Raw genomic sequence first — 22,304 nt, forward strand, 5'->3', positions numbered from 1 at the left:
AAACACAAAAAAAAACCAAAACAAACAAAACTCCACATGGTGTATGTAACTTGATACATGTGATACATGTGACTTTTTTTTTTACCTCTTCGAGCACCATCAGGAAGGCTGTATGTTTATACGCATGACCCCAGAGTTTCAGTCCCTTGACCTGGTGTGGAGAATCAGATAAATGACAGGTTAGCTCCACGTAAAAGCTCATCATCTGTGCCTGTATTCTGTTACTCGGCGCTGACTTACCTGACATGTGGTCAGAGAGCAGGATCCAGATGGAGGCATGACACATATGAATAGGAATGGTCATGAGGATCCCCATTACATACAAACACCACACGCACACACATGTGCACGGATCCATGCATATCTGCACCGTGCATCTCAGCTCTGGTGGAAAAAGTGGCCCTCATTTTTCCACCTCGCAAAGTGTTTCTGTGTGTTTTATGGGAATAAGGTTGCAGGTGATGTATGTAAATTACAGCCTCACACTGACTGATCAGTCATGTCCAGAGGCAAAGTCTCACCCACTGCTCTATATAAAGTTATTCTGCACAGCATCCCATCACAAAGTGATTGCTCCCTCTCAAGGTCTGGCCTGGCTGATGTCCACAAGCTTAATGATCCAAGTAGGAAAGCAATAGTCTTCACAGGACCATTACACTTGAACAGCACTCTCATTTTACACCCAGGCAATGTGACCTGTGTTAAAATCATTCATCCCAAGCACATTCAACAAAAACCTCATCCTCCCATTTTTTTTCTCAAGTCATTGTACACGACTAAATGTATCCTCAGGGTGCAGCATAGACGCCTCTGTTCAGATGTTCAGAGTACCAGCATAGTGCCAAGGACAACAGAGCGCGGAGGAATAATTATGGTGGTGGGGTTGCAGGGTTCAAAGTCTCACTGATCACGGCTGATGTCATATCTGTTTTGCCTAACTAAAGGAGGGCATCACAGTGAAAGAGTAGCATGAGCTGTGTATGTGCTAAACAACTGAAGACAGACCTGTGCCATTAAAAAAACACAGCCCGTGCTCATGTTCACTGTCTGTGTCTGATCCTGTGCCCAGACTGACTGGGTCACTTAGTGCTCACATAGTGTTAAAGAGAATTTGTCAGCTGGTGTTCTTTCATTTGTAACCTGAGATGAGATGAGCTGAGGTAGAATAATATATGTTGCTCTGTGCTTACCTTAAATCTGAGTTTAACATGTATACATACAATGACTGGAAGCCAATCAAGGTGTGATAAGCAAATTATATGTGTGCAACATATGTGTTTTAGAAACATGAAGCTTCCAGTGCACATACAGTGAGACGTCTTGTATCCAGCAGTTACACTTCTTTTGAAATGAAAAAAAATTTTCCTATTCTGGATTTGTTAATGAAAGAGAAGGAGCAGGTGTAGTTTTAAGTAGTAGTTTAAGTAGTACTTTTCTTTGTTCATCAGACATATCAGTATTTTCTAAATCTCAAAGCATTTCTGGAGGGGATCTTTAAGTCACCTCCTAGATTCTGTTAAGAAATAGTTTCAGCAACTGAGAGGAGTGACAAAGTGTGAACAGTGACATGACACACTGAATTTAATTGAATATGTGGCCGGATGGAGCGAGGTCACATCGGCCTTCCGAGGCCTGACCTCGGGGTTAACTACTCAGCAAAGTGCTGTAAGTCATAAAGCTAAACGTGAGAGAAAAGGATCATTAATGAGGAGCACTCATTGTTAAGGCAGGGCTGGTGTGGTGATGGTGTGTGTCCCTCAGCCTGAACGTCTTCCTTCCCTGTTGCATTGTCTCATATCTGGAACAGGATGGGGCCTCAGCAGATCCAGCTGTTATACAGCACAATGACCTATGTCCAGCTATGGGTTAGTGTGAAGGATGTTGTCATGAGCTTATGGGCAATCAGTTTAATCAGCTCAAAGCTAGCAACTTTCAGATGTTAAGTAATACACCATGTTTCCTATGGTAAATTTTGAAATGCCGCATAAAAAGCACAGGAGTTATTGCTAAAAAATGTCACATATCATCTTGAACAGCAGTTATATTACTTGCAGTAGCTCACGAGCGAGTCCTATTTTATCTGTAAAAACAGTCAAGTCATCTGACCTTGACTTATGAAGGAAAATCCTAGCCAGCAAAGCAGATTTGAGTGTCTGCACAAGTAAGTATTGGCTCTGCTGATTTAAGTAGCAGGGGGAAAAAAAGCCTATCTGATTCCTGTCACATCCTCTGGGCTGAGCCATGAGCCTTGAAGCATGTTGTGGTATGTGGTGGGTGCGATGACGGCGTGTCCCTTGGGAAATATTGAGTTACACTGCTGGTTTTTAGATCAGAAATAAGATGCAGGATACTCCGGTGCAAGGATTTTTGGATCAGTGGATCAGGCACTGGTTTTAAGAGCAGTATTGATGTCACCTTTGGATAACGACCCTTGTCATCATGTGCTGAAACAGACTCGGTTACCACTGTACTCCCCCATATGCTCCTGTCCTTTAGGTGGGCCTGCAGTTAATATTATATTTTTGTGAGATCTCAATCAGAAAATTATACAAATGCATGAACTCTAGTACTTTGCACAGCTGATGTTGAATATTTGTCTCCACAAACCTCAAACTACCTCATGTTCTGTTGCACTGGTGTCCATATACAGGGAGGAATGTTTTAAATGTCTCTGTTATTTAACTTATCATCACATGTGCTGAGAAATTGGAACAAAAAAGAATTTCTATCATAACTTTCCATTACCTATCTATTTGGCATCTGCATTATTAAAACTATATATACATATATATATAACTCCTGATCTTTTGGGTTCTAGTGGTGCAGCAGGCTGCAGGGTAGAAAGGGAGAGAGAGGAGTGCAGTAGCTCCACGGTGAGGAGGGCCATTTCCTGCATTCACAGGAAACTCTCATATTGGAAACAGATTTTCTCTGACAGCTGATTTGAGCCAAAGCCCAGATGAAACCACTCTCAGCTGCTCCAGCCTGCATACAGAAAAGAAGGAAGGAATTGAGGGAGGGTGCAGCTTTGAAACTCATCTCCCTCATCTTTCAGGGTGTGGGGTATTTCCTTCATTATTTTTTCTTTTTTTTACAACCACATATTTTCTCTCTCTCTTTTTATTTCTGTATTTCTTCTCCCCTCTCTAAACTGCTGCCTTTCCTCCTCGTGCAGGGCTCATGTTTCACTGCTGAGTGCTGTTTGGTTTTTTAAATGTCAACACACAGGAGCCTGCCTAGGTGGAGGAGTTACCCCAGTCTCAGCAGTACAGTGAGGGTCCACGCAGAGCTCTGGTCAGATGGAGCAGTCAGGGCCCAAACATAAATACAGCATGCGACACACCATCACAGCATGCTTTTAAACCCTCAAACAGAGGAAGTTAACATCTGAGTGTCGCAGTGCAAGCAGCCAGTCATCTATTGGGTATATAAAACTGTCAGGAGAAACCCAACTGACCCTGGACTCAACCCAAACACAGTCTCTCTGCTGTATGCTACACATGGAGACACATGCTTATACAGCACCAGAAGATCATTTAAATAAATCTTGAGTGATTACAGTGGGTGACTTGGATCTGAAAGAAAGGAGATCATATTATTCGCAACCACTATTCTTTGTTTCTCGTATGCATTTGTATAGTATGAGCCATGAGGTTTATTTTCTGCAGTGAGAGCATGCGACCATTCAGATTTATGTTTTTGATTATTTTGAATTTACAGATGCTAATGGAAGAGTAACACCACACAGTTCTGCCAAAATGTTTCAAAGTTTTTATCATATCATTGCATTTGCTGTCTTCGATGAGACATGATTACCAACACCCTAATGTGAGAATGACAGGTATAGTTATATCTAAATTGATACAGCAATAGGCCACCAATAACAACTACCACACCAGGTATCACCCAGTAGCCACCATCGTTCCTCATGGGTGCTGTAACCAGGATTACCATGGTGATAACCCTGAGGTCAAGGGAAGTGTGCCAGGGGTGGGACCCCCCACACTGCAAGCAGCGTCCCCAGGGGCCACACTGTTACTTCTCTGGAGACCATTGTTTACCTCATGTCATTTTAAAGTAGCCAAATGGACCAAACAGAACACAAATTCAAACAAGAACGAGTCTGCAAACATTCCTCATGTTACACGCTTTTTTGGGGAGGAAATTATTGGAAAACATTCACCCAAAGCATTGAGCTTACAGTGCAGCTATTATTGGCATAATGAACCTATAAATTATAATGCAGTGTTACAAACTAAACTACCCAACAGTACACATGGTTGTCCACACTGACCAACAACACACAGGAAAGCACTACTAACACTTAACTTTGGTAATAACAATCTAACACTCACAGAGGCCATTGTTTTGCAGTGAATACTTTTATCTTGACACTTTAACTGGATTTAGCAAGGAGGTGAAAGTGCAGGACTTTTTTACATGATTGTTTTATTAATTTTTTATTTTTCGAATCTCTAATTTATGTGAGTAAATGTACTCTTCAGTTTGGTTATTCTTCTGTTTGTGTGATATTTTGGATGTTGTCTCTGCATTTTCAAATTAGTAGACTGAAGGACAACCTATTGGACACTGAAACTTAATCTATATTCGTCTCTACAATCTACAATAAAATTCCATTATTATAATTGGGGTTTGCAGTGTTGCTGCTGTGGCCGATCCTTTTACCGATTTACCACCGTTTTCTTGGTGTTGTATTTCTCCATCACTAATCCTCATCTCAGTCTGTCCTTTCACTGCTGATTTGGTCGACTCCATTTCTTTTGTGCTGCCATGCTGGTGGGCTTGGCCTCACCTTACCTTCCAGGTGTTCTAAATGAGCCTTAGGTATCCTGGCAACCTGGCAGTGAGGTGCGTCTTGGGGAGCCAATGCAGATGCGGGTGCACTGTGCACCCACCAGTACCAACACTTAAATAATTCAAAACAGCTCTCCTAATGTTTTTCCCATAGTGCCATAAGTGCACCCTTGCTTTAATTATAGCACAATACTGATCTCATGCAGCAGTGCACACACACACGCACTGTAACCCACTTAGGACAGAAATAAACCGCAGGAGAGGGGAGAGAATACATCTGCTGTAGGCTATGGAAAGGAAAGGCTTCTCCAGCTCTTCTTGTGGGAGAGGGAAACTGTGTTCACAAAGCCCTAAACATGTAGTCAGGGAGCTCTAAATAGGGGTTAGTGGAAGAGAGGTTTCCCCTCCATCATATTTTATTCACAGGAGTGCCACGCTGCCAAACAATATGCTGATTTTTTGGACGAGGCTTCAGGGTGTGTGCTGCAACCGTCTGCTGGGAAAAAATGTGCTCGGTGTGTCATTTTGTGTCTCTGCTCCTGTCTATATTTGAACATGAGAATCTCCACTGTGGTAAACCAGATGCTTTGCTCTGGGTTCAGATTGGGAGTTTTGCTTGGCGTGGCCTGGTGATTAAATACTGGGAGAGAGGAGAGCAGCTGAGCAGATTGGATCTCTCTCCACAAGCCAGGATCCCCAAACTGCACAAATGTCTCTGTGGTCACAGCGAGATGGGAGCTATTATCTTTCAGGCTGCTGTATGCAAAGTATTTTTGCTATGCTTTTCCTGCTGACATTGTTTTGTCAGGATAAACAAGGAAAAACCAACATTTCATTGTCCCTTATCTGGTGCAATATAGCAAAACACTGATGCATGTATGTAAGATAAGAAGGACTGTAAATAACATACGTTTGTTTAAAATAGCAATGTAAATGTAAGCAAAACATTTCGGTTCAGCAAAGTGTTTTTAAGCAAACGCAACTGAGCTGCAGAAGCAGCACTGTACTATTGCACTTCCTATTTTCATTCCACGTTTTCTATCCTGTATTCCCGTCTTGCTATCACCCTCATCTTGTCGAGGCTCGTCATCCCTGTGTGAACCTGAAAGTGCACATGGTTGTGATTTTGTGGGCCTGGTTCCAGGGAGAGTAGCCCAATCCCCCACTGCATTCAAAAGCTTTTCACACCTGGGTGTCAGGGGAGGGGCAGCTGCTGCACAGCCCACCACAGCACTCACATTAACAGCTAATGAACTGTTCACCAGCTGGATTTAGATCTGCACTGGACCTGGAAGGATTCAGCATCTATATATATTCTATATATATTCTATATATATTATAGGGTAATGTTAATAAATTAATAGTTATAAATATAAAGTCAACAGCCAATTAGTTTAGCTTAGCATAAAGACGAAAAGAAGTTTAATGTGTTTGTAGTTACATTTCAAACCATATAGAATGCTGTTGATGCCTGAATTGGAAATTTTCTCAGGTTAGTTTAAGGTCACATCTTTCTTGTGTTTGGCCACAGCTGACTTCTAACAGCAGACACCTACCACACTCTGAAAACACAGAAAAAAAGACCCAAAGACAGCACAGTATTGATTTAATGGATGCCAGTACACCCTCTTGACCTGGACTATACACTAATAAACATGTGAGCATGACAGCAAAGAAGGAAAAAAAAAAAACAAGCTCAACCATTTCTTTGTAGTTTGCAGTCTGGTGCCAATTATCCTGATTGGACTGGGCCTGCTGTGTGAAGGTGATTACATGCCAACACCAAAAACCACACACCATCAGGTATGGGACCACATGAAAAACCTGAAATAAGAGATCGGTAGTGAGGGAGTTACAGGGAGCTGGGCATTGGTGTGGTCTAGCTGTGATTCACTCAACAAAATTGGAGTTTAGTGTTCTTCACAGCCAGACTAATTGAAATCTGATTCCTTCACAAAATGGTGCACCGCTTTCAAAAGTGGAAAGTCACAGTACTCTCATTTCCCTGATGCTTGTACCAAACTAGGCTTTAAAAGGAGGCTTGCTGTAAAAACAAATATGTGGGATGTGTTACTTCTGTGGAAGGGCAGGCCATTCATCTTGAAGAATAGCAGTGGGCGCACACAAGATTAAGCAGAGGCCAGATTTAATTTTGGGCCAGTACAAGCATACAAGTGGTCCCACAGGCAGCTGCTGAGGTAACCACTCAATAACATCTGGGAACAAGAAGTATTTCCTCCTGCAGCCCAGGGCCAAGTGTTTAGTGAAATGCTGAGTCACTTAAAGCTGCCATACACAACAGTTTTACAAAAGCAGCTCTTCTCATACTTGAAATTAAGTTAAAAATATTGGTTTCCGAACTCTCTAGACACTGCTGGTGGCGCTCAGGTACACTCTTTTATAAACAGCATGAAAAGCCACAGCTGTCACTTTCATCCAAATATGGTGCTGGATATGCAGAGTAAAACCTTTCCTCTCACTATCCGACCTCACTTGCTATTGTTTAGACAAGTTGCTGTAAACGTCTGCCCGAAGGGAGGACTAGCAGAAGTTAGCTACACTGTTTAAACTCAGCAGCTTTCAGAACTTCTCCAGCCCTCTCCTTATATAGACCTAGATCATCATTTTGTTCAGCTGCAGAATCTCATTTCCTCCAGAGCAGCGGGCAGTGCACCCTTCTGAAAGTGCATCTCTCAGGGTCCTGGAGGTCACTGGCTGCAGGCGCCTTTTAGCTCTAGTGGACCCTTTTGTCTTTCTGATAGTCCCTCTGTTCCTGTACCGTTACTATTGCCACACTTTCTTCTTGTATTATTAGCAGCTAACAGCCCAGAGGCCTGCAGACGCCTGTGTTGTAAAATGCCAGGCCACACTGTGGACCAGTCTGTCACAACTGACCCTATTGATCTTCTCCCAACTACTGGGACATCTGTTCATCACTAATTGACAGAAGTTTCATGTACACAACTGTCAGCCCGTATAGTGCCGGACTGTTGTAAAACTAATTCTCTCAATGACGTTAACAAGTCGGTGTTGTTTACTGACAGGCACCGGCCAAGCACGGAGGGAAGAGTCAAGATTAGTGTTTTGTTCTTTTGCATGTGGACACTCAAATTCAGAAATTCATATCCTGAAGGGACGTTTAATTTTCTCATAAATTACTTAATTCACCAGCAAACATAAATGTCTTCATGAAGAAATTCCATGTGCAATCAGCATTTAAAACTATTTTAAAAAGGAATACTATGACATTTTGGGAAATATGCTTACTCACATTCTTGGCAAGAGTCAGATATTCAGGTATCAGGTATTGACATCAATCATATCTGCATAGTAAACATGAAACTGGAGCTGGTTAGCTTAGTTTGGCAAGACTGGATGAAACAGCTCTCTGATTGTGAAATATATCTGCCTATACCAGCATTTCCAAAGCTTACTAAATAACATGTTATGTCTTGTTTGTGTAAAATGTAAAAAAAAAACAACCTGAAAAAATGTCACTTTGTGGTTTTACTGGGGTAAAGAAACTAGACATAACGTGTTAGTATTACTGTCATGTTACGTAGCATGTGATACGAGAATGGAATTTATCTTTTCATCTAACTGCAAGAAGGCAAAAGTTTTTTTGTATCTTGTTGTATCCTGTTGTTCGAGAGTGCTCATTGTCCCATATACTGTATGTTATATGCTGTTGTGCCTGTTAACAAAACAATTCTGCTCTATTTTAAACCATGGCTTTGTAAGAACGGGCAATATTCCCTTGAGGGATAGCATAGTGGTGTATAATGTGATTGGAGAGTAAATATTGAGTAGATTACAGCAGGACCGTGTGTGTAACCATCAGTTTAGCAAATTAATTTTTTGTGGTTTGGATTAAAAAAAAACAAAGCAAAACACTTTTGCCATCGTAAATTTATTGCATCAGCCAAATCAAGACATGACTGAGAATCCAACCATATAATATTCATTTTAACTCAGCAAATCAGTACTACAGGGCATGTGCCGTGCAGCCAATTGACTGTACTGTATAGCATTTGGTTGTCAGAGATCCCAGCACAGAGAGCAGACTGAAGGGAACACATCACCTCAGGGTTCAGGGGTCAAAAGGAGCCACACTTCCTGTGGCCTGCACCGTCGAACCCCTGCTGACTTCTTTACTGGCTCTCTCATTGTTCAGATTTATCATCCCTGCCACTGATGTGGCCTCTCGCTGAGGCCATTAAAGACCAAAGAGCATCACCCCAAACCAGATGTTTCACCTAAGAAAGTCCTCAGTGCAGGCTGTAACTGCAGCATACAAAGTGCATGAAAGACTGATGGGCTCATGGATAAGGTTTAGAAGTCACCGACCAACATAAAGCACTCCAGCAAATGAAAGGATGTGTCCAGGTATGAGACATTCCTGCTATGGTTTTAATTTGAGCTACCACATCCTTCATTTGGAGAATTCTATGTACTGTATATTATAAACTAACAGAAGATGTGTGCTGTAAATCCCACCAGTGTGTGACCCTGCCTTCATCTCTGAATGAACCTTAAGTGATTAAATTTCCCATCATGGTTTAGACTTTTGGTTAACTAACAATAGAACAAGCTATAGTTTGTAATTATAGCTTTATGAACAAGCACCAAGAGAGTAGTGTCAACATGCTGGAATAAACAGCCAAAGAACAATGGCTGCACTGGAGCAAGGCTGAATAAAACTGAAAAAAGAATTGCCTCATTATCTCCTGTTGAGGCAGCAATGTTCTGGAGACACAACAGTGTATACCGTGTAGTCTCATTTTTGTTAAAATGGAGTTTAAATTTTCAACCATGATGTTTCCTTCTGTTACCCTCAATGAATAAAAAACACACCATACCTTAAAGCCATTATGATCACAATGAAAAACACAAAAGCATCTCGAACCTTAACAGAGAATTAACTGGATATTTTTGAGATGTAAATAGATCATCAGCTTCATAAGGTAACGTCTCTACCCCACCACCGACTTTGTGAGGACACAGATAGCATAGAACATGCATTTTACACATAATTTAGCTGTCAGAAATCAACATGCACAGCTCATTTTGTAGTTATTTTGGTGGCTATGTGACAATCTCTGGGGCAGCTTTGTGTTTGTTGTGGGTGAGAGAGAGTCCCCTGAGATCAGAGGAAACACAGGCTGACAGATGATGAAAGAGATAGATATAGAATGAGAGAGTGGGAAAACGAGAGCAGAGTCTGGTGTGGTCTGACGATGCGACATGAAAGCTCTCTGTCATTTTGGAGTCAGGCCTGGAGGATCACCACCCCACTGCTGCATGCTGGGATACAGAAGCAGGACATGGTTGTAGAGTCAGGGGGACTAATGTGATCACATCAACCCTATTAGGGGAGTGCATGTGGAGAAAAACAGCTGCACACAAAGGAGCACAGTATTCACCTCTTCTGTCTGATAGAAGAGTGTTCATGCCACATGCCCGTGTGATAAAGACATTAGCATCTAATCAAAGGCAGCAGTTCAGGCTGCTCCCATGGCTGAAGATGTGCATTTAATCCTTGTGATGACAGTGTGGTTTCTCATTTGCCTAATGCAGGAAGTGGGGAAGGGCAGTAAACAAGCAGCATCATCTGTGACTCTACGTGCATGGAATTTAGATATAAAACAGATTTTGGTCTGACTCTGGCAACATGACATTCTTTACACAGATGTTTCAGATGGGGGAACATTTTCCTGACTTAAGATGATAACAGTTCCCAAGTGAAAATTCTCATAATTGGATATATCTCAGTTAACACCCCTGTGTTTCACAGCTGTGGTCTGATGCAGAGTGTGGCTGACTAAGCATACATGCTTATAACCAAACAACAAAGTGTGTGTCATGTAACACATCACAGAGCAAACCTTCACAGCAAACCATGCAGGTGTGAGGGGAATTATTTCATATAGTTGGCAGCAATGCCCTTAGAAGAATACTTTGACAGTCTGGGAAATAATGTTTGTTCCTTTTCCTGCCCTGATACAAGTTAGATGAGAAGATTGATGCCATTATCATATCTTTAAACAGCCAGCAGCAAGTTAGCTTAATTTAGCATAATGACTGGAAGCAACAAGCCTGGCTCTGTAACAAAATCCACGTGTGGTTCAGAGTTTGTTTAATCTGCACAATAACCAGGTTGTGATTTCACGGGAGGTTATGTGCTGGATTATTTCTTGTTTTTCTTTGTTTCCAGTCTTTATGCTAAACTAACTGACTTCTGGCTAATGTCATTTGTATGTGAACAGAAGAAACAGGATAACTGCTAAACTGCAACAGTAATGATACAGCCCACCACTAAATTATTATTTGTTTTTTGCAGTTTGATTGACAGACTGAAAAGCAAAATCTCATCTGAGTAAATCCATTCCTGGCCTAATTTAGCTGAACTTGCAGTAAAAACACCAAACACAGCATGCCTGTGAGTTTACCACTCAGTAGGAATGTGGATGTTAATTGCCGCTGAGCCAGAGCATTTGATCTGAACTAAGCGACATGCATTACTCAGCCTTGCAGAGTGACACATCGCTGACAACCAGCCAAGAGCACGGCCTGACTTAACTGTGTAAACACAAGCATTATCTTGGGTTTATTTGCTCTAGTTTGGCTGATGTATGTGTTTGTATTCAAATACAGAAGGTGAAAAGGCAGTGCAGATAACAGAAATGGAACATAAATCGACTCCTGATTAGATCACACAGTGTTTATGTGATTTATAGTGCTGATAAGATGATGCAGGGGTGAATGAGTGCTGTTATTTGAGCTGATACACCGCTGAGTAGACCCCAACAGGAGACCTGATTGTCATATACATTAGGTGGTGTCTTGATAGATGAAATAAAGTTTTTTTTTTTTTCCTGCACATTGTATCATCTCTCAGGTCTGAGTCAGAGTTTTAGTTCTCTTGACAAGTCAAAGACTTCCACTTTTGTCACTCCAGTTTTTTTGGCTCAGGCACTGTGTTTTGGGGGAGGGTTGATGGCAGTGTGGTGGGTGGGTGGTGACAAGTCACAAGGGGCCACGAGGTGTCAGAGCTCAACGGCAGTGTAATTAGCAACACAGTGGTCAGTCTGTGTTGTCAGATGTAAAAGCTGCTGTACTGTTTGGCCCTGCAGCTATACAGACACTGCGGTGCCATAGGTCACCATGGCTGCCACAGTCATAAAATGGCTGATATCTCAAGCTTACTACTCGTGTGTGTGTGTGTGTGTGTGTGTAACTTTAGGTCTCTGCGTCATAGATCACATGCTCAAGTCAGTGTTATGTCACTCAGATTTTGGTCAAATGATGTTTGTTGTGATGCCTCTTGTTTCTATCTTACGTTTGATGTTTATTCCATTAGTGTTGAGGGAATGTACTTTGCACAATGAAAATTAACATTTGGGGTGGAAAAATTAAAATAAGTTATCAGGCTGATTTGTTCCCAGTGGTGCTTTGAGCTAAATACGAACGTCACTCTGCTACTACTCTCACATCGACAATGCTATCATGATGATATTCTGCAGGTGTGATGTGTCAGGCCGGGCAGCCAAGAACACAAGGGAAGAGGACCCAAATGCAGAAACCCCAGGATAAACGTATGAGTGAACTAAAAGTCTTTTATCAAACTCAAAATCACTGGAAGAGTCCAGGGCCAGAGAACTAAAGTTAACTAAAAATCATCCATGAAGGAGGGAAATGGCTGGAGACATAAAACACAAAGCACACACAAAGTTCAAAAGGTCCTTACTAGGGATCAAAAGGCAACCAAGGTAAGTGCATGGGAAAAGGCACAGCAAGAGGAACAAACAGGGAACTGACTCAGGGGGCTCAGGTACTAACTGACAAAAGAACAGGGGAAGCAACAAGACTTAAATACATAGGGGTAATGGGCAACAGGTGAAACCAATTAGGGCGGGGCAAGCAATCAAAAAAGGAGGGAAACCAGACAAAGACAGGAAGTAGAAGGAGACCAGATACACTAGGGACAAGACCTAAAAAAACTTATACAACAGGAGTTACACAACCAAAACTGAAAAGACAAAAAGAATAACTTGACTTAACAAATCAGGAACTACTGACAGAACTTAATAAACTAAACCAGTCATGGGGACCATGAATGTCTGTAAAATAAATGAATAAATAAATAAAAATTCATGACAGTTTGTGTAATAGTTGTTGAGATATTTCAGACTGGACAAAAGCATTGGACCAACCCAAACCGCCATCCCTAGAAATCAGTTTCAGCACTGAAAATATCCATCTGGTCTCACAGGGAATCTTTCGTGAGCACTTTGAGCAGGTGTGCACGGGTGAAGTGACAGTGACACCAGTAAGAATATTCCCACGCTGCACGAAGCTTGCCGTTTCCCCTTGTTACATAGCTGGTTCAGCTGGTCTGAAGTCTGATTGGAGTTCCCACAATGCTCTGCCTTTGGTGGAGAAGTGATCCATCCCGTTTCCTGACTCATCATCCAAGTCAAATCTTCTGTTATCCTGCTATTCAAATGCTTGTTAAGGGACAGAAGGCGTGGCAGCAGGTAGAGGAGGGACAGTCGGTTATTTTAAGACTGATCTGGAGTGGCAGTTTGGTTGAGAGGCCTCGAGGCGAACAAAAATCGAGAATGTTTCTAATTTTACAGCCAACACCTGCAGGAAGTTTTATTCCAGCGAGTAGCTGGATATTACAACTAAACTGCCTGCTGCTGAGTACTGGTGCTACAGTGGCACTGTGCCATTGGCAAATTTGTCGACTGACGTTTGACATTGCCAGTAAAACTTGTATTAAGGACACACACTGCATTCTAATGATGTTGTGATTGTGTTGGACTGCGGGTCATTTCATTTCAACTCCCCACCCTCTCTACATCTAATAAATGACACAAAAAAGCATTTCCAAGCATTAGCACAATCATGTTTGTGTCTACTTGCGAATGTATGTGAACACATGGTCAAGTGATAGGTTCCTTGCCAGGCAGGGTTTACATTAAATTAGCCTGTAGAGGTCATTACTGCTGATCAGTTCTCAAATACTTTTGTCAGCTGAGACCAATCAGAAGGCCCAACAACAATACTCGGTCACCTCATGACTGTATGCTACTGTCTGTCTGTCTTCCTGTGCCCTATTGCATAAAAGTGTGACTCTCATTAAAATAACTGGTTTCATTTACCACTGTGAGGAAGAGTCCAGTTCGAAAATAAAACTGATCTGGAAAATGAAAGTAAGTTCAGTTCGAGTAACTGTTAAGGCACATGATGACTAATGTGCACAGTTAAAACGATGTTTTTGTGACATGTCACCCAACCTGTCTTATGCCCTGTCTTGTGCACGATTGACTCAGCTAACTGATCGCCGTTAAGGCTTGAAATTCTGGTTATGAAACTGGGAAACTAGCTGTTCTCAACAAACGTTTAAGGTCTCAATGGTGTGGATTGAAATTGTGGTTTCAATTTGACCCAGTTCATTTTTTAATCATATTGTTTTGTACAGGTTTGCCTACGTGCAAAGGGAGAGTTACAATGACCACAATCATAAATACTAATAGTATATTTGTTAAGTATGAAAGTTCATTCTTTGACTAAAAAATCCCAACTGAAGTTCCATTTACTAGCTTTCCGCAGATCCTTAGCTTGCATGTTGACAAGAATTTCCAAGGTCAAGAACAAATTTTAATGTTTTACTTTAAAGCCAATAAGACCAATAAGTCCCAGAGGTGAAAGTAAGTGAAATGAAATTATAACAACTATGCCAGCCATGTCAACACATTCATCTCCCTGTTAACTGAGCAAACTCCCTCTGCTGATGCAGACCACTTGGTACAACTGAGAGCTCCAGAAAAAAAAGCTAGGAAGTTGACCTTGGAACTTATATGATATAAATAACCAACCAATCAAGTTTGATTTTTTTTAAAAAAGGACAAACATAAATACTTTAGCACCAATAGTTCATTCATTCATTCACTTTCTACCGCTTAATCCATCAGGGTCGCGGGGGAGCTTGAGCCTATCCCAGCTGACTATGGGTAAGAGGTGGGGTACACCCTGGACTGGTCGCCAATCAATCGCAGGGCTGACACGTGACACGTTTTTGGGATTGTGGGAGGAAGCCAAAGTACCTAGAGAAAACCCACACGGACACAAGGAGAACATGCAAACTCCACACAGAAGAGCCCAGAGTGGGGTTTGAACCTGGAACCCTCTTGCTGTGAGGCGACAGCGCTAACCACTGCACCAATAGTACCAAAACTAGCTTATACTCACGCTAAGCTTACACTTATTGTACCAATAGTAGCTTACACTTATTGTTGTAGCAATCAGCACTGAATAAATTGAAATGGACTTAAACTGTTAGAACAGGACAATGTGTGCAGTGTGTACAGTGTGTGTCAGCTGAGTGGGAGTGAGAGGTGAAAGGGGTTGGCGGGGGGGGTTGACAACTCTGAGTTTAATATTTGACTCCATCGGTCGTACTGAGGCAGTCACTCAGCCATGCGGTCTGCATTAGGAATGACAGCTTTGTTTAAAATCAACAGTAGTCCAGGTGCGGCAGACGGCCATCTGGTGCCTGCAGTTGCCCACCTCCACTGGGCCGTGTGTTGACACAGGGGCCACGGGGAGGACGTGCCTCTCTGCCAGCCACAAGCTCTTACCACTGCCTAAAATACTGCTGCATTTGGAGATCTGGTAGATCCTGATACTTTACATAAGTGCAAAACAGGTTAATTAGTGAGCTTTAGAGGTGCTGGTAGGCCTAAGTGGATTCTGTTACCTCCGGACAACGCTAAGCTAGCTGTTTTCCTCTGTTTCCAGTCTTTTTGCTAAGCTAAGCGAATAATTTGTTGGCTAGAGCTTCATATTTATCATACAGATATTAGAGAGGTTTAGCTCTTCTCATCTAACGCTCAGCAATAAAGTCAATTTCTCAACTGTCAAACTATTCCTTTAAGTTCTGGGAAAAGAAAATAATATAAGGAGAAAGGTTGAATTTAATATGTTTTGGGCCAAAAATGAAGTGGTCATGTGATAAATATGCAAGGAATTACACCACAGCTTTCACCGTTTTCTGCATTCATACTTATTTCCCACATCCAAATAACTGTATTGTCTGTGAATTTGGTTGAGGAGGGAGGCATCTGGTCTCTCACATGATCATATAACTTCACCCTCTGACCCTTTCTTTACCCACATGCCCTCAGACCCACGTTCAACCAAGCTGATCCTTTATGACACACGATTTGGGTTGTACAACGCTGCTTTTTGATGGGGCTTTTCCTTGAAGAACAAAATCACTCATTTAAAGGTTTACCACACAACGAAATTATTTCAAAGAAACTGCTGAAGCTTAATAATTAACCACATGCACATCTGTTTTTTAAATGGAGCTTTCTGCATTGAAACCATGTTGGGTAAACTGGTCCAAGATGTCCAAAATCTTTTTAAATGGGGTTAAGAGTAGGGTTAATGTTTGGAGTCACACTACAGTTTTTCTTTACTTCAGCATATTAGAAATAAATCTCTGAAAACATACACAACCCATCGGGTAGCAGGATGTGATATGTGCGATCTATCGTATGTGTGTGACTGCTTGGCCTCTTCAGACATTTTCTCTCATTTTTCTCTACACTTCTATTTACACTCAGCCTGCTCTGGCATACATCAGGACAAGAGGTCACTAAACAAGTTCAACCGTCATAACAAATTATCCATAGGCAGTCAGCCATGTCCAACTGGCTCAATGGCGCAGTTAAGAGAGGTCTTTACAAACAAGTAGCACATCTTAAATAACAAATACCTGCAGGGGTCTGTTCACAGTTGAAAATGCAAATGATTCCTCATTTTTATTTCAGAGAATTGAGAAGACATCAGAGAAGATGAGTTGGAGGGAGGAGGTCAGCAGGAAGTGAAAATGTCAGACAAAAAAAAAAAAAACAGTTGGAGGAAGCGGGAGACTGAGAGGTCTTTGAGACCACACAATGTCTGCTTTCTGTCTGTCTCCTCACTGTAGCCATCTGAGGCTGGAGAAGGACTCTATTGTGCGAACATCTAGTAAGGGTTTTTCTGTCTGGAGCTGTGGAGGGACAGTGACTGCCACGACCATGCTGTGGAGCACCACAGGAAGACAACTTATCAAGGTCATTCTTCTGACCTCAGTTTCCTGCCCATCATAATGACCAATTGTGCGATCAGGCAACTTGCAGGCTTGCATTCTGATTACTAATTTCCCACCCAGACACCACATTTTCTCACACACTCCTCACAGTGCTTTTTCATTGCTCCTATACAAAGGTCTTCTTTCTTCTGGTATTTTATTCCTCATCAGCGTTTGCTCTTTCTCTTCCCTATCCTCCTCATAGAGCAGGATTTATGTCTCTTCTCTCCACCTCTTCTTATCTCTCCACACCTTGAGTTCACCCGAACACGAGCCAGCCAAGCCTGCTCTCCCACACTACTCAAGTCTATGATGCTTCCTGTGTTTTTCAAATTTTGGGCAAGAAAGAGACTACATTTCTTTCCCTTGCTTTGAATGTCAGTCACATGAGCTACTATCAGCCAAGAAAGATAGAGCTGAGATGAGGGCAAAAAAAATTGGCACATTTTAAGCAGTCATTTCAAGCACAAAGACAGTTTTTATAGAAGGTCACATGCAGGGTAAAAAGACTCTTTTATGCCCCCAAAATCACAGGACACTGGGCATATATGGTCATTTTGTTGTGGACATGTCTGTTTGCATGCAATAGGGCTACATGTCACAAACCAGGGTTGATCTGATGTTTTGCCAAAAAAGACTGGATTGGATCCATTCTAAATATTGTGAGTTTTAGCCAGTGGTTAAAAAAAACCTTTTGCTTTTCACTAAAAATAAAGCATCTGCTTTCTGGTTTCTGGATTCTTCAGAGGAGGTTCTGGTTTATTGACTGTATCCTTCTGTGTCTATTGTATCAAGGTAAGCTATGTGACAATGTTTGTGTGTATGCGAGTGTGAATGTTTGTGTTTGGCAGTGAAAGTGTGTGTTTGACTCAATCAGGCTTTTAGAGTCAAAGCCTTTAGCCGTGTGACTATAAACACACATTGGGCCATATGGTTGTGAAAGGACTCTGAATGGTCAAAGACACACTCACACTTGCATCCTCAAACAGCAAATGCATGAAGGAATGTGGAGAGTTTGTCACCATATGTGGTTTTGGCGTCACAGGCTTTGTCTGGTAAGTTGTCTTTGTGGTAGTTGTGACACAGAGCAGCATAAAGATCAAAACTTTATCTTTAAATAAAAGTCTTTGTTGCGTTGTCTCAAACAATTTTCCAAGTGAACCTTGTGGGCTCTGTCTTTTTTTAGACAAAGAGGGGGAAATTGCTGTTTTATGGGAGTGCTGAAAAATGGGGCTCTGCAAAAAATAGAAAAACCATTAATTGTCTCCAGAGAAGCAAATGTTTTTTTCCATTCTCTTAACTGTTGCGCTTTCTCTGTTTTTCCAAGACACAGTGTGGTAACGTCACTCTCTGCTCATGGTTGTTTCACTGAATCAAATGTGGGTCAAGTGGGACATGAAGAGACACAAGTTCAGGCAGGTTCTGAGGTACAGCAAATCAGAGTAAGAATAGATGGCAAAGAATAACACTACATTCCAGAAATGGTGGTTGTATATTCAAGCTTGGAAAACTACAGCACAGCAGAAAACGTCCCCTTCTAATATTACAGGAATTGAGAAATCGTTTCATAGGAGGAAAAAGCTTCCAGAAACACTAATACTCTCATGCATAAGGTGAATTGACAGCATAGCCAGCAAAGTTACTACTGCAGAGAAGAAAGGAAAATCAATGCTGAAAAAATGCTGCTTTTGCAGGAAATCAATATGATCGTTTTCTTAATTGGAGTTCTGCTCTTTTCTAATATCAGCCGCTGCACAAGAAACCATTTAACGTGAATGAAACCTTTTTTTCCTCATGTATGAACGTTTAGAAAATTCCACTGTGATAACATGTTAAAATATCAGTTCATTACATAAGCACGAAGCAATTTTAGCCACTAATGGGGCAGTTTTATTTATAAAATCCTGGATCCTGGGTTTGCTTGTAAAGCTGTGTGTTGTACTGAACAGAGGAAGTAGGGTCTGACCCAAGAGGCCCTGTTTGACCATGAGAACCAAAGCAAAGTCTTCTGGGATATTTCGCACATGTCATCTCGTCTGTTATGATTCCCATGAACCCCCTGTTCCGGTTTATAGTAAGCAGAAGAAGAAAGCAGCTGTGTGGTTCCTAAATAAAGTTTGTGTGATGATTCTCTGATTCTCTGTTCAAAGCATGTTTGGTCACACCAAAGAGAAGGATATTTTGATGTTTAAGTGAATTTGGACTGCATGATACACACTATAAAAGGGAATTTGCATTGTGAGGACCTTCAAATAATGATAGATTTTAATTCTTATTATTCATTAGAGGTCCAAATTATTAAGAATAACTAAACAACTGATGATAATTTCAGTGATGCGTAAGTATTTTAACTCCCGAAATTCTACTGCGGGGGTCCACTGGCTTATGTTTGCGTATAATTAAGATGTATAAGTATCAGAACAGGAACAGTAGTGAATTAATGACTGAGGAAATTATTTTTTAATCCTAGCTAGGTTATAATGGGGGAGTTTTGCGTGGTGACTAAGAGCAGGATCTCTGTATGAGCTGACAGGTGAGGGTCCGATATTAAATGTTCTGTCTGGTTTTCTTTAGCTAGTCAAGTCATAGCCAAAAAAAGAAAGAAAGAAAACAAAAAAGGACATTAATCACATTCGTTCTTTGTCAGACTCCAGGCTAAACACCCCCCTCACTTCACTTCCTGTCCCACTCTTTGCCAGTTGATAGGTTAATAGGAATAGCCTGTGTGTGTGTGTGTGTGTGTGTGTCTCAGCAGTCATCAGAGGAGTTCCTCTTCAGTAAAGACAACAAAAAGTGATAAGTCAGACAGGCTTTAAATCACTGGTCTGGTTCTGTGACAGATTTGGAAGCCAAATGCTGTTTTTATCCAACACATAACCATTTTCAACTTAACACAGCGTCATAAACATTTAGAATAAACCCGCTCCTAAATGTCTTTGCACAATGTAACTCTTGGCTGAACATTTTACATTTTCTTTGGACCACTTTCTCCCCACTTTCAGTCTTTTTCAGTCTTCTAAGTGAGAGGGACTGAGCTCATTAACCTCTATGCACAGTAGCTCTGTTTACACATTTTACCTGAGCACATGTTCCCTGTTCACATGAGTGCAATGAAGGCGTATGATGTTCAAAGCCGTATATGTCATCTGAAATCTGTCAAGTAAGATACATTTAAGTTCCTTTTTTTAAGTACACAGTTCAGTAGTCCTGAAGACTTTATATATTCTTAATATGACTGGTAAAACATAGATTCACAAGTAGAAGCTCTAATTAGAGCTTCAGCACACAAGAATCACAGAGATGAGGAGTTTCCCAAACATAAATACACTTCTGTTTACTAAAAGGATAATCACAACTTGGGGTGATGGGAGAGGGGGATTAGTGAACATGAGTTCATGCTCACAGTGGCACCCTGGGACTATCAGTGAGGACTAGAAATAAAATCCTCAGCAACACTTTTAATTACCAGGAGATTTGTTGTGTGTCCACTGTGTCAGTGTGGGCCACCCTGTATGCTTGCAATGCCTCAGCAGATCTGCTTAAGATCATTTTGCGTGCCAGAGTCATGGGTACTGTGTCTGGCAACTGGTTCTAAGAGACTCTAATTCTCTATACGCAGACTGTGGGTGGCAGACAGTTTGAAAGGTGATGATACCTGATAAATGAGGGCTGGTTCCTCTGAAGTTATCTGTAAGTTTCCAGGGATTGCCATCTCCAAGGAAGTGTACTAGGAAGTCATCTAATGTAAGTGGGAGTTTAAATGTTGCGAAATAGTCTGTTGTGTGAAACAAGATTAGCTGTAGGGACATAGACCACATTTTCAACTATAGGCAAAACATAATCATGGACTCATGTTGTCACACTGTGACTTTGTTGAAACAAAACTCAGGATTTATTGGCCAAACAACATTTTGTTGCTGTTGAGTCATTCAATGGTTCTTGGCTTCTGTTCTCCTGCAGCTGTTTCCCTAAAGCTTTATGGTTCAACAAGTTGCATGTGAACTGATTTGTCATTTGTTTGGACACATCTTTGAATTTCTGCTCTGAGGATCCTCATGACTGACATATTTTCACCCACAGGATCGCAGCTAGCCCGATGTTTTATCATACGTTATCTATTCTCTGGTACTGATGCAACCATCCATCCATTTTCTATACCACTTAATCCGTCAGGGTCGCGGGGAGCTAGAGCCTATCCCAGCTGACGATGGGCGAGAGGTGGGGTACACCCTGGACTCCAGCCAATCACAGGGCTGACACACAAAGACAGACACACTCACACCTATGGGCAATTTAGAGTAGCCAATTAACCTAACGTGCATGTTTTTTGTGATTGTTCTCTCACGGAGGCACTGTGCAAACTCCGCACAGAAGAGCCCAGACCGGGGTTCGTACCTCTTGCCGTGAGGCGACCGTGCTAACCACTGCACCACTGTGCCAGTGCAACCAATTCCAGTGAAATATAGAATGATGAGTGCCGCCCCTGATGCAACCAATTCCAGTGAAATATAAAATGATGAGGATTTGGCACCAACAAATCCTCATTTGTTGTAACAGTTTGTTTGCAGTAGTGAGAAATGAATTCCCCAACCTTGATGATGTTTTACTACACTCCATACTTAAGTACATGAATCCTCCTGGGCACACGCATACGCAGATAAGTGGACTATGATCTGGAGATTATGTCCTGTCGAGATAAGTTTGAGTAATGTGTTGGATCCCTTGCTTCCTCTTTCCTCTCCTCTCATCCCTTTTCCTGAAATGATTCTCACTCATCTGGGGAAAGTGACATATTGATGCACTTATCTAGCTGCAAACCTTTGGGAACCAGCTTTCTCAGCAGCATGCCGCTGTGCCATACCACTATGGGACCTAAACAAACAGGCCAAGACGAATGACACTCAATGAGAACCTTCTCTCTTCTCTAACCTCCCATGTCCTTGATATCAGACATGATTGGTGAGGGTGGCTGCAGCAGGGAGCATGGGAAAGGCCTTCTGGGTAAAAAAAAAAAACAGCAAAACTTTATCTTTGCAATGTCTGGTGCTATTTCTCATCTGAATTGATGAGCAAAGTGAGTATGTAAAGGCAAAGGTGAAGTGATCATTACCTTATCTTGGTGCATGTCACTCCTTTGTATCAGTGTGTTTTTACTCTCCCCAGAGAGCCTAAACTAACAGTACCATTAGCCGATATGTGTGCGGATGAGTAGGTACCACCTGTGAGGCTTGTCCACAATAGGTGAAATGAGGCAGGGGTCTCTTAGTGAGACGTTATGCTTCATAAAGCAAAGAGGAGAGCAAACTTGTGCGCCATCTGCAACCAGCTGCCTCGCCTCTCTTCA

This window comes from Toxotes jaculatrix, chromosome 3 (assembly GCF_017976425.1).
Source record: "Toxotes jaculatrix isolate fToxJac2 chromosome 3, fToxJac2.pri, whole genome shotgun sequence".
Classification (NCBI taxonomy): Eukaryota; Metazoa; Chordata; class Actinopteri; family Toxotidae; genus Toxotes; species Toxotes jaculatrix.